The sequence below is a fragment of the Manihot esculenta genome, chromosome 5 (genome assembly GCF_001659605.2).
Source record: "Manihot esculenta cultivar AM560-2 chromosome 5, M.esculenta_v8, whole genome shotgun sequence".
NCBI classification, from domain to species: domain Eukaryota; kingdom Viridiplantae; phylum Streptophyta; class Magnoliopsida; order Malpighiales; family Euphorbiaceae; genus Manihot; species Manihot esculenta.
Genome location: NC_035165.2, coordinates 20,137,245 through 20,151,839, shown reverse-complemented (window position 1 = coordinate 20,151,839; position 14,595 = coordinate 20,137,245). Strand labels below are relative to the sequence as shown.

The following is a 14,595-nucleotide window of genomic DNA, read 5'->3' as shown; positions in this document are numbered from 1 at the left end:
TCATCTGCTGGGAAGGTGCCACAAAAGTCACCTGAGGACACTCTCCAGCAATATGCCCTTCCTGTCCACATCTAAAACAAGCTGTGGATCCCAACTGACAAGTTCCTCTGTGTGGTCTCCCACATCTCCTACATGCTGGAACAGCTGTGCCAGAGGTTGAGCCACTACCCATTCCCAGACCTGACTTGACTTTACTCCAGAATCCTTTCCTTGTTCCTTTCGCTCTATCCCATCTCTTACTGCCTGTAGAACCTAAACTGGGGGCCTTAGAACCCGAAGCCTGTGCCTTTGACTGTTTCTGAATATTGGCACTAGCTTCCATCTTCCTGGCTGCATCGATAATAGAGTGAAAACTCTCCTTTTCTGCTGGAAGGATCAAAGAAGAATACCTAGGATGAAGTCTCATGGTATATCTCCTCGCCTTCTTCTGATCAGTATCATAGGCCTGACCCACGTACTGAAGCAGATCCAGAAACTTATCTGTGAACTCATCAACAGTCATCTCATCTGTTTGTCTCAACTGTTCAAACTCAATTAGCTTCATCTCCCTGGAACTATCTGGAAAAGCCCACCCTGCAAATTCATTGGCGAACTCTCCCCACGACATACTGTTCATTCTGGGCTCTATATAGTTCTTGAACCATTCTCGAGCCTTCTTACACTTCAGTGTAAATCCTGCCATCTCTATGGCTCTACTGTCATCTGTACCCAACTCATCAGTGATCATCTTCACAAATCTCAGGTACTCAAATGGATCATCTCCTGTGTTAAACTTAGGAGCATCCAATTTAAGATACTCAGTCATCTTTACCTTACTTCCAGATGAACTAGATGGAAACATTTGGGCAACAGGGGCTACTGGTTCTGTTTGTGGTGGTGGAGGTGCTGGTTCATTTATTTCTGGGTGTGCTGCACTTGGATGTATAGGGGAGGGTGGATACATAGGATATGGTGGATATGATGGGTAATAATGAGGATATGGCATATATGGCATGTATGTAGGATATGGGTCAAAGCGAGAGTACTCCGACATACCCTCCATCGGATACTCTGAATCCTGAAAAACAGCTGGATAATCAAATCCTGAGGCCTGAACACCTCCCAAAGATTCTCCCATACCTTCATCCATAGACGGATCAGTCTCCATAGCCTCCCTCTCCTCCTCTGATCTACCTCCTCTAACTATTCCTCTTCTGCTCTCGTCCACAGACCTTCTAGGGTCTATTGACATGCCTTCCCTGCTAGATCTTTGCGACCTTGCCCTTGGCAATGCAGGAGGACGAGCAACTACTCCCTCACTATCTGATGGGACTCCAGTCAATCGAGCTGATCGACGAGTTCCTCGCATCTTAACTCTGAAAACAACACATACTATAGCATATCAGCACATAAACACATAGATCTTAATCATCAAAACACATGCATATGCATCTCATAGCATCAAAAAGACAGGACTCAACATCCTATCCTAGTGGACATGATTCCTATTGTGCTTGACCAACTCTAATCTCTAGGAGCCCGACACTCTCTCTATAGGTCCGATCATATGAACCTAGGGCTCTGATACCAATCTGTAACGACCCTGAAATGGACCGTCACCGGCGCTAGGATTCAGGTCGGCTTAAGGCCGCCAGAACCCGTAGCAAGCCTGCTATACTCTCTGTGTACCTGTAAATCTCATACATGATCATACATTTTCTTGAAAATAAAAACTCTTTTCTCTGTACCAAGGCTTAACCTGTGCATGCACTATTCTGAAGGTTTATAGACGGATCAGTCTCCATAGCCTCCCTCTCCTCCCCTGATCTACCTCCTCTAACTATTCCTCTTCTGCTCTCGTCCACAGACCTTCTAGGGTCTATTGACATGCCTTCCCTGCTAGATCTTTGTGACCTTGCCCTTGGCAATGCAGGAGGACGAGCAGCTACTCCCTCACTATCTGATGGGACTCCAGTCAATCGAGCTGATCGACGAGTTCCTCGCATCTTAACTCTGAAAACAACACATACTATAGCATATCAGCACATAAACACATAGATCTTAATCATCAAAACACATGCATATGCATCTCATAGCATCAAAAAGACAGGACTCAACATCCTATCCTAGTGGACATGATTCCTATTGTGCTTGACCAACTCTAATCTCTAGGAGCCCGACACTCTCTCTATAGGTCCGATCATATGAACCTGGCTCTGATACCAATCTGTAACGACCCTGAAATGGACCGTCACCGGCGCTAGGATTCAGGTCGGCTTAAGGCCGCCAGAACCCGTAGCAAGCCTGCTATACTCTCTGTGTACCTGTAAATCTCATACATGATCATACATTTTCTTGAAAATAAAAACTCTTTTCTCTGTACCAAGGCTTAACCTGTGCATGCACTATCCCTGTACTCAGTACTCTGTACCCTGTACCCCTGACTAGAGCTTGCTCTAGATGGGTTATCTCATACCTGTTAAGCGTGGTTTTTCACATACATTGTAAACATGTACATATACAGATCATGTACCCAAACCAAAGAATTACAACACAAAACAGTACTAAGTCAAGCACAATTCTAACTGAATATACAACTGATACGTCTCTTTATAAATACATGTCCACTCTAAACTATTACAAGTCTCAGTTTCTCTTTCTGAACTCTTCTGGACTTTCCCTCTGTACACTGTACACTGAATCCTGCAAGACTGGGATTAAGGGAGTGGGATGAGCTCTATAGCCCAGTGAGTAGAATAATAAAATCAGTCATAACATATGATCTCATGGAATGCGTCATAACACAGACAAGCCACATCAAGAGTAAACCTGTCACCACATAGCCTCAGTAACTTCCGTGCCAGGGCGTAGAATCGAGCACCTGGTCTTCCTGTCATATATGTATATGTGTATAACACCTCTGTACTTACCATTGCCAGGGCGTAGTCAAAGGCTCCTGGTCTTTACTATACCTGCCAGGGCGTAGTCAAAGGCTCCTGGTCTTAACTCAGAGACTATTGGATCATTCAGCATTTACTCACACCAACAATTAACAATGCAATGCAACATAGTCGTGAATACTAATGCAGTCAACCTATTTGCATAATCATGATGCATGAGATATGCTAAAACATTCCATTGTTTTATTAAAAAGCACTAAGTTTAGTTCCACTCACCTCTGGCTCTGGACTGACTCTGCAGGTTCAGTAAACTCTGGAGCAGTACTCACTGCTGCTCTCTCTGGTTCCTCTGGTCTGTATAAACACATAAAGACTTCAATGAGGGACCAAACTACCTTAAAATAACTTTATTGACCTACCCAAGAATCCCCTTAATCTTACTCTACAGCTCATGCAAAACATACAAAAGAAAAGCTGGACAGAACACTTTCGGCGGCAGGTTCGGCGGCCGAATGTCCTCTCCAGAGACGAAACTCAAGCACCTTCGGCGGCACCTTCGGCGGCCGAATCCCCCAAACAGAGCCGAACATGCAAAAACACTCGGGGGCAAGCTGTGGCAACCAAGCCACCATGCAGGAGGTTCGGCGGCCGAATGAACTTTCGACTGCCGAACCTGAGTTCATCCAGAACTCAGCTTCAACGGCAAACCATCTCCTTCTTCCCTTCAACTTCTCCAAACATGCATACTTCAACTAGTCAACACACATATACTCAAGTATATGTTCACAGGGGTCCAAAACTATCTAATAACCCCAACAACAAAATAAACATAACACATAAACATGTATACATGCATAAATACCATTAATAGCCTAAGCATGCATCTCCTTCCTTTATCCCCATAAAACCTTCAGAAAACATATAACAAGGTCCAGATCTTCCCTTACCTCTATAAACAGAAAGATGAACGTTCTGAATCCAAGGAAAACAGATCAACTCTTCTTCAACCTCATTAACTCTCAAAAGCTTAACTTTTGCTTCAAAACTCTCACACTCTCTTGAACACACACACACTAATCTTCTGTATGAGCAGCTAAAACCACTTGCAGATGAGTCATGAGGGACGTGGCCTGCTCTATGGCAAGAATCTAAGGCTAACATCTGTCAAAATACATGACTCAGATGGTTGGCCACCTCAGCTTCGGCTGCCCAATCGCATGCAAAATCATGCAACATTCGGGGGCCGAACTTGCACTTCGGAAGCCGAACCTTGGCCACTTTCGGCGGCCGAACTTACCTTCGGCGGCCGAACTTGGCTCATCTGCCTTAGGTCATTTCAACTCAAAACTCACTTCCATTAATCTTAACACATCAACACAAATCACACTACTTAGTAAAACATAAATCCTACCTGTTTTATAGAATTCCGACACCCCGGATTCCACCAGACAACAGGAATTCCGGTGCCGGACTCTAGCCGGGTATTACAAAGGTAATTTTTAAAGTAAATTCCTACAAATGCTAACAGAGTAGTACAACAAATTGGGTACCATGTTAAGCTGAAATTGATGAAGAATTCCAAAATTTTTGAAGTTGATTGGAGTTGCTGGAATTGATTTGTCTACTGCAGATAATGGAGTGAATGTAATATGATTAGTTGCTTGCTGTTATGGCCAATTACCTCATAAATCTTTATCTAATTGATGATTTATAAACCACAACCCAAAGTATAGCTTCACCATAGCCACATTGTTTAGATCAGATTTAACAATTGATTATAGCCAATTATTAATAATGACATTGAGACCCATTTATTTTATAGAATATAATTTTTATATTTTTTTAACATTTGTTGTACTCAAAAAATTAGTTAATATTAAATTTTTTTACTCAAAGAAAAATTAAATTATTTTTTTAAAATGTGATTTTTTTTTTTACATATATATTCAATTAAATTGGATTCTCACTCGGCAGACCCATTAAAAGGGTGAAGCCGTCCCAGCCAAATTTTAAAAGTACTACATGCTTAGAATTCAAAATTTGAAATCTCTAATTTACTTTCTCAATTTAAATAATCTTATTTACTATTAAAATTTTTATTTATAAATTTATTAATACACTTTAATTTTAATATTACAATTGAAAAATAAAAAAAAATATTTTCAATAAATATACAAAAAGAATACTAACCGAACTATTATTGATATTAAAATAGACTCTAAATTGATAGTGTATGTTGTCATCTCTTGTAAGAAAGATTTGATAGAGTTTGATATAGTCATTCAAAATGGTAGAGATTTTCTTGCTCATGGACCTAGTTGGGCATTGGATTGGATTAGAAAACAAATTAATTTAGTAGCTTATTTTATGGCTAAGGCTCCTAAATTTAATGCTGATTTCTTTTTTTCTTTATGACTCAATAAACTCAATTTATAATGTCTATTGATATTTGTTTAGATATTTTCACTTAATACCTTTAGATCTAAATTGGGTGTAATAAATAGATCTTTTGGTCTGAATTTAGTTAGATTTAATACATTAAAATTTTTTATTAATAAAAATTAATTTAAAAATTAATTACAAAGAAAAATAAAAAGGCTCATATGAGACCAAAACAGATATATATACATTTAGTGTTTTTTATAATAAATTTCTTTTTAAAAATTTAGACCTTGTTATTTCTCTAAAAAATTAGGGTGTTATTAACATCTTGAAATTCATTAGAAAAATTTAAATCCCTAAATTTTTCTTTACTTCTTCTCATATCACACTACACTACTCTTTCTTCTCCCTCCAAATGTAACGACCCCAAAATGGACCGTCACTGGCGTTAGGATTCAGGTTGGCTTAAGGCCGCCAGAACCCGTAGCAAGCCTGCTATACTCTCTGTGTACCTGTAAATCTCATACATGATCATACATTTTCACCCCGTAAACTCACTCAAACATCCATGCAAAGCATGCAAAGGAAGGCTGGACAGGACACTTTCGGCGGCAGGTTCGGCGGCCGAAAGTCCTCTCCAAAGCCGAAACTCAAGCACCTTCGGCGGCCGAATCTCAACTTTCGGCAGCCGAACCCTTTCGGGGCCAAGTTTCGGGGGCTGAAAGGCACTCCAGAGACGAAAGTCTCTAATCTTCGGCGGCACCTTCGGTGGCCGAAACTCTACTCCAGAGCCGAAAGTCCAAAGGCTCAGGGGCAAGCTTAGGCAACTGAAGTCACCTCCTCAGCACATTCGGCGGCCGAACCATTCTTCGGCGGCCGAAGCTGGGTTCATCAGCAAGGCAGACACTTGCTTTGCCTCTCGCCAAAAATGCACCAATCTTCCTCAAACTCAACCACCTCAATTCCTCAACATGCATACACCCAAGTATATGCTCAAAGGGATCAAAAACTACCTACAAACCTCAACAAACAGCAAAGCATAACACATAAACAAGCTTTCCTCACAAAATCATCAAAAACTCTCTTTTTACCCTATTCATGCAACTCTCTCCCAAAACCTCATAAAACCTTCCGAAATCATAAAAACAAGTTCAGGATCTTCACTTACCTTTGGAAACCAAGAAGATGAATGATCCTAACGTGGAGTTTTGGAGCAACTCTCCTTCAACTCTCCAAACTTCCAAATCTTGGGTTTTTTACTCAAAACCTTCAAAATAACATGAAAACCAATCAAAACTTGGCAAGATTGATGAAAACATGAAGAAACTCCAAGAAAGAGATGGTCTCACCTCTGAAAAGTGAAAGAAAAGTGAATACTTATCCTTCCACCGCTTGAGGGCCTTTATAGTGGCTGGCCAGACCACCTTCGGCGGCCTAACGTGAAACCGAAAGCCATGCATGTTCGGCGGCCGAATGTCACCTTCGGCGGCCGAACCTGGCTTTTCTGCCTTGGTTCTTTTCTTTCAAAAACTCATTTTTTTTTAACTTTAAAACATGAAAACATACTACATTACTTTAGAAAAACATCAATCCTACCCGTCTAGAGAATTTCGACATCCTGGATTCCACCGGACGACAGGAATTCCGATGCCGGACTCTAACCGGGTATTACACCAAACCTCAGACATGCAACAACAGCTCTTCCTTTCCTCTCTCCCATTGCCACCGTGTCTATCTTATCGGTCAGTTAATCTTTGAAATATTAACTTCAGATCTGTTTGCTCGGGCTAAATCTCTCCAAGGTATGTGTTTTCTCCTCCGTTATAATTAAGAATGACATTAAGTAAATATATTGATGAAGAAATTTCCTCTTACTCCCTTATATGGTTCCCTTAGTGCTTGATCTTGAGAAATAAATATGCAAAATAGAGAAAAAATAGTTAGAAGACTACCATAGATGTCTCCGTTGAAGACCCTCCAATATTCAAGTCAGGTTCATGAATTAGAATCATAATGATGGGTAAAGAAGAGGAAGAAGAAATTAGAAAAATATAGAGAGAGCACCTCCTTCTCCTGGAGAGGAAGAAGACCACTTATCATGGTCTGCTCAGGAAGAAAAATGGGAGAGAAGCCCCTTTCCCAAGGTCTGCTGGACCAGCCCAAAAAGCCTCTCTTGTATTGTCACGTACTTTTTATGAGAAAGTGTTGGCATATTACTTGACATATTCTTCACTAGGGTCAGTTTTTTAATTAGAATAACATTATAATATTTATATGTTATACTATATGGTGGGCAATTTGTTTGATTTCATTTGCTTAAATCTCTTAATTCAATTAATATGCCATTTCCTTAAATATAATATGCTCTTTTTTTTTGTTGTTGTTTTATTTCTTTGTTCTTTAATAATTTTTTGCTGATGAATCTTTATTTTCTTGTTCAATTGCCATTAGTTTCTTCTTCGATTAATATGTGACAATATATATATTTCACTACAAAAAGAAAGGGTATATGCGGCAGACTTAGCGACGGATTTTGTTTCCGTCAGAAAAAATGAAATTAGCGGCGGATTTGGGATAGAAAATATAATAACAGATTTCCGACAGATTTTTGACAGATTAGCGACGAATTTTTAAATAATTAGCAACGAATTTTTATGTGTCGCTAATCCGTCAAAAAGGTTAAAAGCACGCTTCAAAAAAGCCCTGACACCTCTTTCTAAAATTTCTAACTTTCGCCTCAGCACACTCTCTCTCTCTGCCCCCATAAGATTTCTAGCATTGCTCATTCTCCTACATCGCTCGCCAACGGATTCCCACCACTTTTGCGACACTGCCGACGTTGACTTGCAGCGACGCTTGAGCTCGACTCCTTTCCTCTTTGCGATGCGAGTCCCTCTCAGCGATGCTCGAGCTCGACTACTCTTTTCTCACTGCGGCTCGTTGCTGTCATGATTTTTTAGTAAATTTCTTTCGAAATAATTAATGTTTTAAAACATGTAAAGTTTCCAGCTAGATTTATGCATGCTTATTTGTTGAGGCAAATTCTATTAGATGAAATGATTGGTGTTGGATCCACCATCCCATAACTTGTTAATTTGATTTATCTATGTTAATTTGTTTGATTTCTTGACAGACAAAGCGGGATCCTTACCATTTTTGATTCCCATTTGAAATGCATTTTATAGATCCTAACAGAGATCATCTTATGTATGTAATCTCTCTGTTTAAAATATTTGATAATTTTGCTTGTGACTTGCCCAATTATTGCGTCTTTATCACCATCATCATTGCTCTTCTCTTGTAATCTTACCTTTCTCATAACAAGTGAAATATCCTTGAATTTTATATAAATACCCATTTCTATACTGCAATACATTTTTCTAAATGAAGTATAGTTATAACCTTATTAGTAACTATGTAAAGGTCCATTTCTATTTTCTCTTATATATCTCCATAAAACACTTTTTTCATATATAGGTAAGATTTGGTGGTTGCATATGCTTGCATCCTTGTTAGTAACTATCTTACATTTCCACACACTTTTGTGCATGTGTTGTAGTTGGCTGGATTGCTGGAGTTGTACTATTTTTTACTTGAGCTTCAGCTCAGTCTTTGTACATTAAATTTATGATTGTAGTGATGTTCATAGAGTTGAATGTGATGTATTTAGTTTCTTTCTCTTGAAAAATGTTAACATGTTTTTCTAAGGTTTATAACATGATCTTTTGGATTCAGATGTAAAAGTGACAATAGTGGTGCAATGTTTGAGAATGCTTCAGGGGTGAATTTTGATGCTTACAGAAACAGAAAAAAGTTCAGGAATTAAACCCAGTTAGTTCTACAGTCAAAATTAATATACCAATGAAAGAAATAAAGGAACCTTATATACTCAACAAGTCAACATTCAGGCTTTTTGTTGATTATCCTTACTTCCAAATACAATGTAGAAGATAACTGACAAGTTTTTTGGCTGCTAGGTTTCAGTCTTTTTGTCTTTCAACTTTCTTTATATCCATGCGTGGAAAGGATTCTTGGACCTATAACAATATGTCGCCTTTCTGGGGTGACAACTCAATGCTTTCTAGTCCATGTATGCTTTCTGTTGTTACCTATTTGTTTTGGCATAATTCCTTCTTTTGGTTTTGTAATTTGCAGGTTATATCCATACCACTGTTGTCCAGTTACCCTTTTATTGCCATGTTGTCAGGGTTCAGCCTTACCCTTCTGCTAAATTGCGCATCTATAATGAAGAATATTCTATCTGTGAGTGATCCTGCTAAATTGGGCATTATTGAATTTTCTTATTACACATTATGAAAAGTATTTCATATTTTTAATTTTGAGATATTTAAAATTTTTTATCTGCAACAGATCTTTATTAATTAGAAAAAAAAAGAATAAAAACCTTAAAATTAATTTTCATTTAAGTTCAATTTGCATTAATTAATTTAATAAAATTTAAAGATTAATAGTAAAATTAATAAAAATAGATATAAAATAATAACTAAATTATTAATAAATTTATTAAATTAAGATTTTATTTAATACAAAATAATTTTATTAATAAATAATTTTTAATTTCTTTGAACATGAAGTTCAGAGTGAAGAAAAAATAAAAGAAAATGGAGAAATATGGGAGAGAATATCTAAAATGATTATTTTTCATTTTGGTAATTTTGAAAGCTGCTATAGTATGTTAGACTCACTTCTGCGATAAAATTAAAGTTGAGTGATAAAAATGAAATAAGCTTCAAAGTTGAGTGTCTAAGAATAAAAATTACCTGGATGGTGCCTCATTTATTTTGCCTTGCAGTTTTCCACTCTTTGTTAAACATTAGGTTATATGCAAAATAGCTCAATTCTGCCAATGAAAGAATTAAAGTGCTAATTGTTGGTTTGCATTAATTTCTTTTATCATTTGGAATAATGAATTGGTACTCTTTGGAAAGTTATGGCTGACATGAGAGTAAGGGAAATGTGTATGGCAATCTTTTAATTGACACAAGGGAATAGATGATTTCAATACATTATCATTTATGTTGTCTCAAAGAAATTCAAGTGTTTTTATTTTTCCCTCTGTCTATCAGTTATTCATAGTTAATTTTATTAAGGGCAGCAGCTAAGCCACTCATCGTGTAGAAGATGACAAATGTTTATATTATTTCAAATTATACTTAAATATTATATAAAAAAAATGGACAATCAAACCCATTTTTGGATTCAAGAGAAGGGCAAAAATTATTGTCCTGATGCTTTTCTCTCTCTCCCCATATCTCCATCCCCATATCTCCAAGTGGATAGTTCATACTGTTTTGACTGTACTAATGGTAGCTGAACTTTAGGATAAATTTCACCTACTACCATTGAACTAATTACAAGTCTTAATCTCATTAGTCACTAAATTTCAATTTGTCTTTTAAAGATCAATAACTTTTAATTTTTGTAACAACAATATCAACTAAACTAAAATCTGAACAAATTTAAACCGTACATATGACTTGAGAACTGAAAAAACCAAATTAGATTTTCTATTTTTTTTTTGTTCTTAGTGGACCGCCAAGATATTTGCTCTCCTTTTTGTCATTCTCTCTTTCTCTCTGCTTTTACCTCGGATAAAATACATGAAACTGATGTCACATTCTATGAGTCTTTGTTTTCCACTCTTTTTAAATCAAGCAAATAAATTTAAAATATTTAAGGTAGTTTTTAGTGATTTATTCTTATAAATTAATGGATTTGTACTCCATAATTTTCAATTATGGGTGAATTTTGTGGCCTTTTTCTTGGAAGTCTATTATTGCAAGCCTAAAAGTATCGTAAAAGCTTTATTGCTTCTAGGCTGCGGATAAATACTGTTGTACACATATTTTGTCCTAATTTTCCTAATGTTGCTTGCATGACTAGGTGTCGATTGTAACTGGCTTGTTCCTTCTGCAAAACAGAGCTGTGGTAAATTTTCTTTCTTGGTTCATTTGTTCTTGCTTGATTTTTACTATGGCTATAGTTATATATCCTAGGATATCTAAGATTAATCTAAGAGCAATCAAACATCAGGATCAACACCAAAAAGGTGCTGACAATGGCATTGCTAGGACAGCTATGTCTCTTTTTAAAGAAGAGCAAAAAAAAGAAAGGAATGTATGAGAATGCAATATTCAGTTGATTTTTGCTAGTCCAATAATTAAGCAATGGTGATATTTACCGTTGATTAATCCTTACCTGCTTACAACGTAGGCCTCTAAGTCTTTGACATTTCTATTTGTTCTAGTTTTAACAGATTTCAATTTCCCCTAATATTTCATCGTGACGAGGATACCAACCCAGATGAATTATGAGTATATGTATTACGAGTATATATATATGCTTCCTCTTTGAACATATATATCTATCCTGTTTATTTTGTCCACTAGTATCACATTAAATTTTTCCATATTTTAATTATGCACTTTAACCTTCTGGATATAAAAATTTAAAGAATGACAGTTGTAGTGGCTGAGTTAGCATTCCAATGTTTGCAACAATTAACACTTTGTTGTAAGAAACATCATGTTACTGTTTAATATTTGAATTGCTTGATTAGAATTAAGGTAATGATGAAGACCTTATAAATGCGTTATCAACCATGTAATCATGTTTACCGAATGACATGAGCAAAATTATTATCTAGTGTAAAGAATTTTTATTTTATTTTATAAGCTATGTGACCCTATTTTTATTATTATCTCTCTTTGTGCTATTTTCTTTATCAAGGGTCATATAGCAGTTACAAGTCTAAATCCATACCATAATTCTCATTTATGTTTCGCATTTTTCTTGTTTTTGATAAAATTAAGGTATTCCTCTTGTATTGATTGAGCTGAATTATATTATTTTTTTTTTCTGTTTTAATTTCTTAAATACTAAGGTATTAAGTCTTCTCCAAAGCCGTCGAGGGAGCAACTTCATTATGCGACTAGACCAGTGAGGGAACAACTCTTCATCCAATTAGGCCACTCACAACCAAGCTCTTCATGTATACATAGTTAATATCCATAAATTTAAATTCATGATGTAATTATATTTTAATTTATTTTTTATAAACATTTAATATTTTGTATGAATAATTCAATTTTAATAATATATACAATTTATTTATTTTGATCAAAATTATTATATTTGATATATTACAATTACTTATTTATCATCTTGAGATTATATAATATTAAAATATATTTAAATAAATAAATAAATAATATCAATGATAAATTTTAGGGAAATATTTTTTTTTCTTATGGATTTGCGACAAGAAAATGCTGTTACTATGCTGTGTGACGGATTTTTGGCAGAATTGTAATGGAAAGCATTTCATTTTTCCAACAAAAATTAGCAACGAATATGAGATTGTCACTATTTTTTGACAGATTTATCCGTTGGAAATGCCGTTGCTAACGTTTCCGACGGCGTAGATATCAGTCGGAAAAATTAGCGACATGACTTTAAGCGATCGATTATGGTTCGTTAGAAATCCGTCGCTGAAAGTATTAGCGACGGATTTTTCACTATCAGCGACAAAAATTTCCGTTGCTGATAGTCTATTTTTTGTAGTGTTTTCTGGTTTTGGATTATAGGTAAAGAAGCCTATATTTCTTATACAGTTGTAGAAAATCCCACATCAAAAACATGAATATAAGTGGTTGGGTTGTAATATCAAATGACTAACTTATATAAGCTCATATAAAATGAACACTCCAAATTTAACAACAATCTGAAGAGAGAGATAAGAAAGAAACATGTCTGGTTTTATTCAAGATTGTAATGAATGTACAGGAGTTAATCTGAGACCGGTTTAACGAGGACTTATATAGTCCTACAACACACATGAAGTAAGACACGTGAGAGCTGAGAGAAAATACAAAACAGTCCTTGTTTATTTGGTTCAAAAGGACAAACATACCCATGAGATACACAAATATAAATTAAAATAAAACCATTATTTAGCATGCATTCTCTACACACCCTTTGCAAGTTGGAACTAGGATAGATACTAGGGGGAACGTGAACACAATTGTTGATGCTGATTTGAAGATAATGGCTTGGTGAACAGGTCTGCAAGCTGAGCACTAGTTGAGACGTGTGAGGATGGATGAATCCGCGTTGAAGTTGTTCACGTACTATGTGCGAACCGATAGCATTATGTTTTGTATGCTCGTGAAAAATTGGGTTAGTAGCTATGTGCAAGGCAGCCTTATTGTCACAGTATAAAGGGATTTGCAGCTGAATAGGTACCCTTAAGTCTTGAAGAATATGAAAAATCCACAATAATTCACAAACAGTACTAGCTATTGCTCGATATTTCGCTTCAACGGAGGATTTAGACACAGTGGACTGTTTCTTGATTTTCTAGGAAACCAATGAAGAGCCAAAGAATATGCAGAATCTTGAGATTATATAATATTAAAATATATTTAAATAAATAAATAAATAATATCAATGATAAATTTTAGGGAAATATTTTATTTTTTTGATGGATTTGCAATGAGAAAACGCTGTCACTATGCTTTGTGACGGATTTTTGGCAGAATTGTAATGGAAAGCATTTCATTTTTCCAACAAAAATTAGCGATGGATATGAGATTGTCGTTATTTTTTGACGGATTTATCTGTCGGAAATGTCGTCGCTAACGTTTCCGATGGCGTAGGTATCAGTCGGAAAAATTAGCGACATGACTTTAAGCGATCGATTATGGTTCGTCAGAAATCCGTTGCTGAAAGTGTCAGCGACAGATTTTTCACTATTAGCGACGAAAATTTCCGTCGCTGATAGTCTATTTTTTTGTAGTGTTTTCTGGTTTTGGATTATAGGTAAAGAAGCCTATATTTCTTATACAATTGTAGAAAACGTCACATCAAAAATATGAATATAAGTGGTTGGGTTGTAATATCAAATGACTAACTTATATAAGCTCATATAAAATGAACACTCTCCAAATTTAACAACAATCTGAAGAGGGAGATAAGAAAGAAACATGTCTGGTTTTATTCAAGATTGTAATGAATGTACAGGAGTTAATCTGAGACCGGTTTAATGAGGACTTATATAGTCCTACAACACACATGAAGTAAGACACATGAGAGATGAGAGGAAATACAAAACAGTCCTAGTTTATTTGGTTCAAAAGGACAAACATACCCATGAGATACACAAACATAAATTAAAATAAAATCATTATTTAGCATGCATTCTCTACACACCCTTTGCAAGTTGGAACTAGGATAGAGACTAGGGGCAACTTGAACACAGTTGTTGATGCTGATCTGAAGATAATGGCTTGGTGAGCAGGTCTGCAAGCTAAGC

The 14,595-nt window shown here is 36.2% G+C and overlaps 1 long non-coding RNA gene across 1 annotated transcript; it reads left to right on the top strand.

Moving 5' to 3' along the window:
* Positions 1–8,996: 8,996 nt before the first annotated feature.
* LOC122723748 lies at positions 8,997–9,602 on the top strand. Its single transcript, XR_006350877.1, has 2 exons — positions 8,997–9,324; positions 9,417–9,602. It is a non-coding gene; the product is annotated as an uncharacterized LOC122723748 (long non-coding RNA).
* The last annotated feature ends 4,993 nt before the right edge of the window (positions 9,603–14,595 follow it).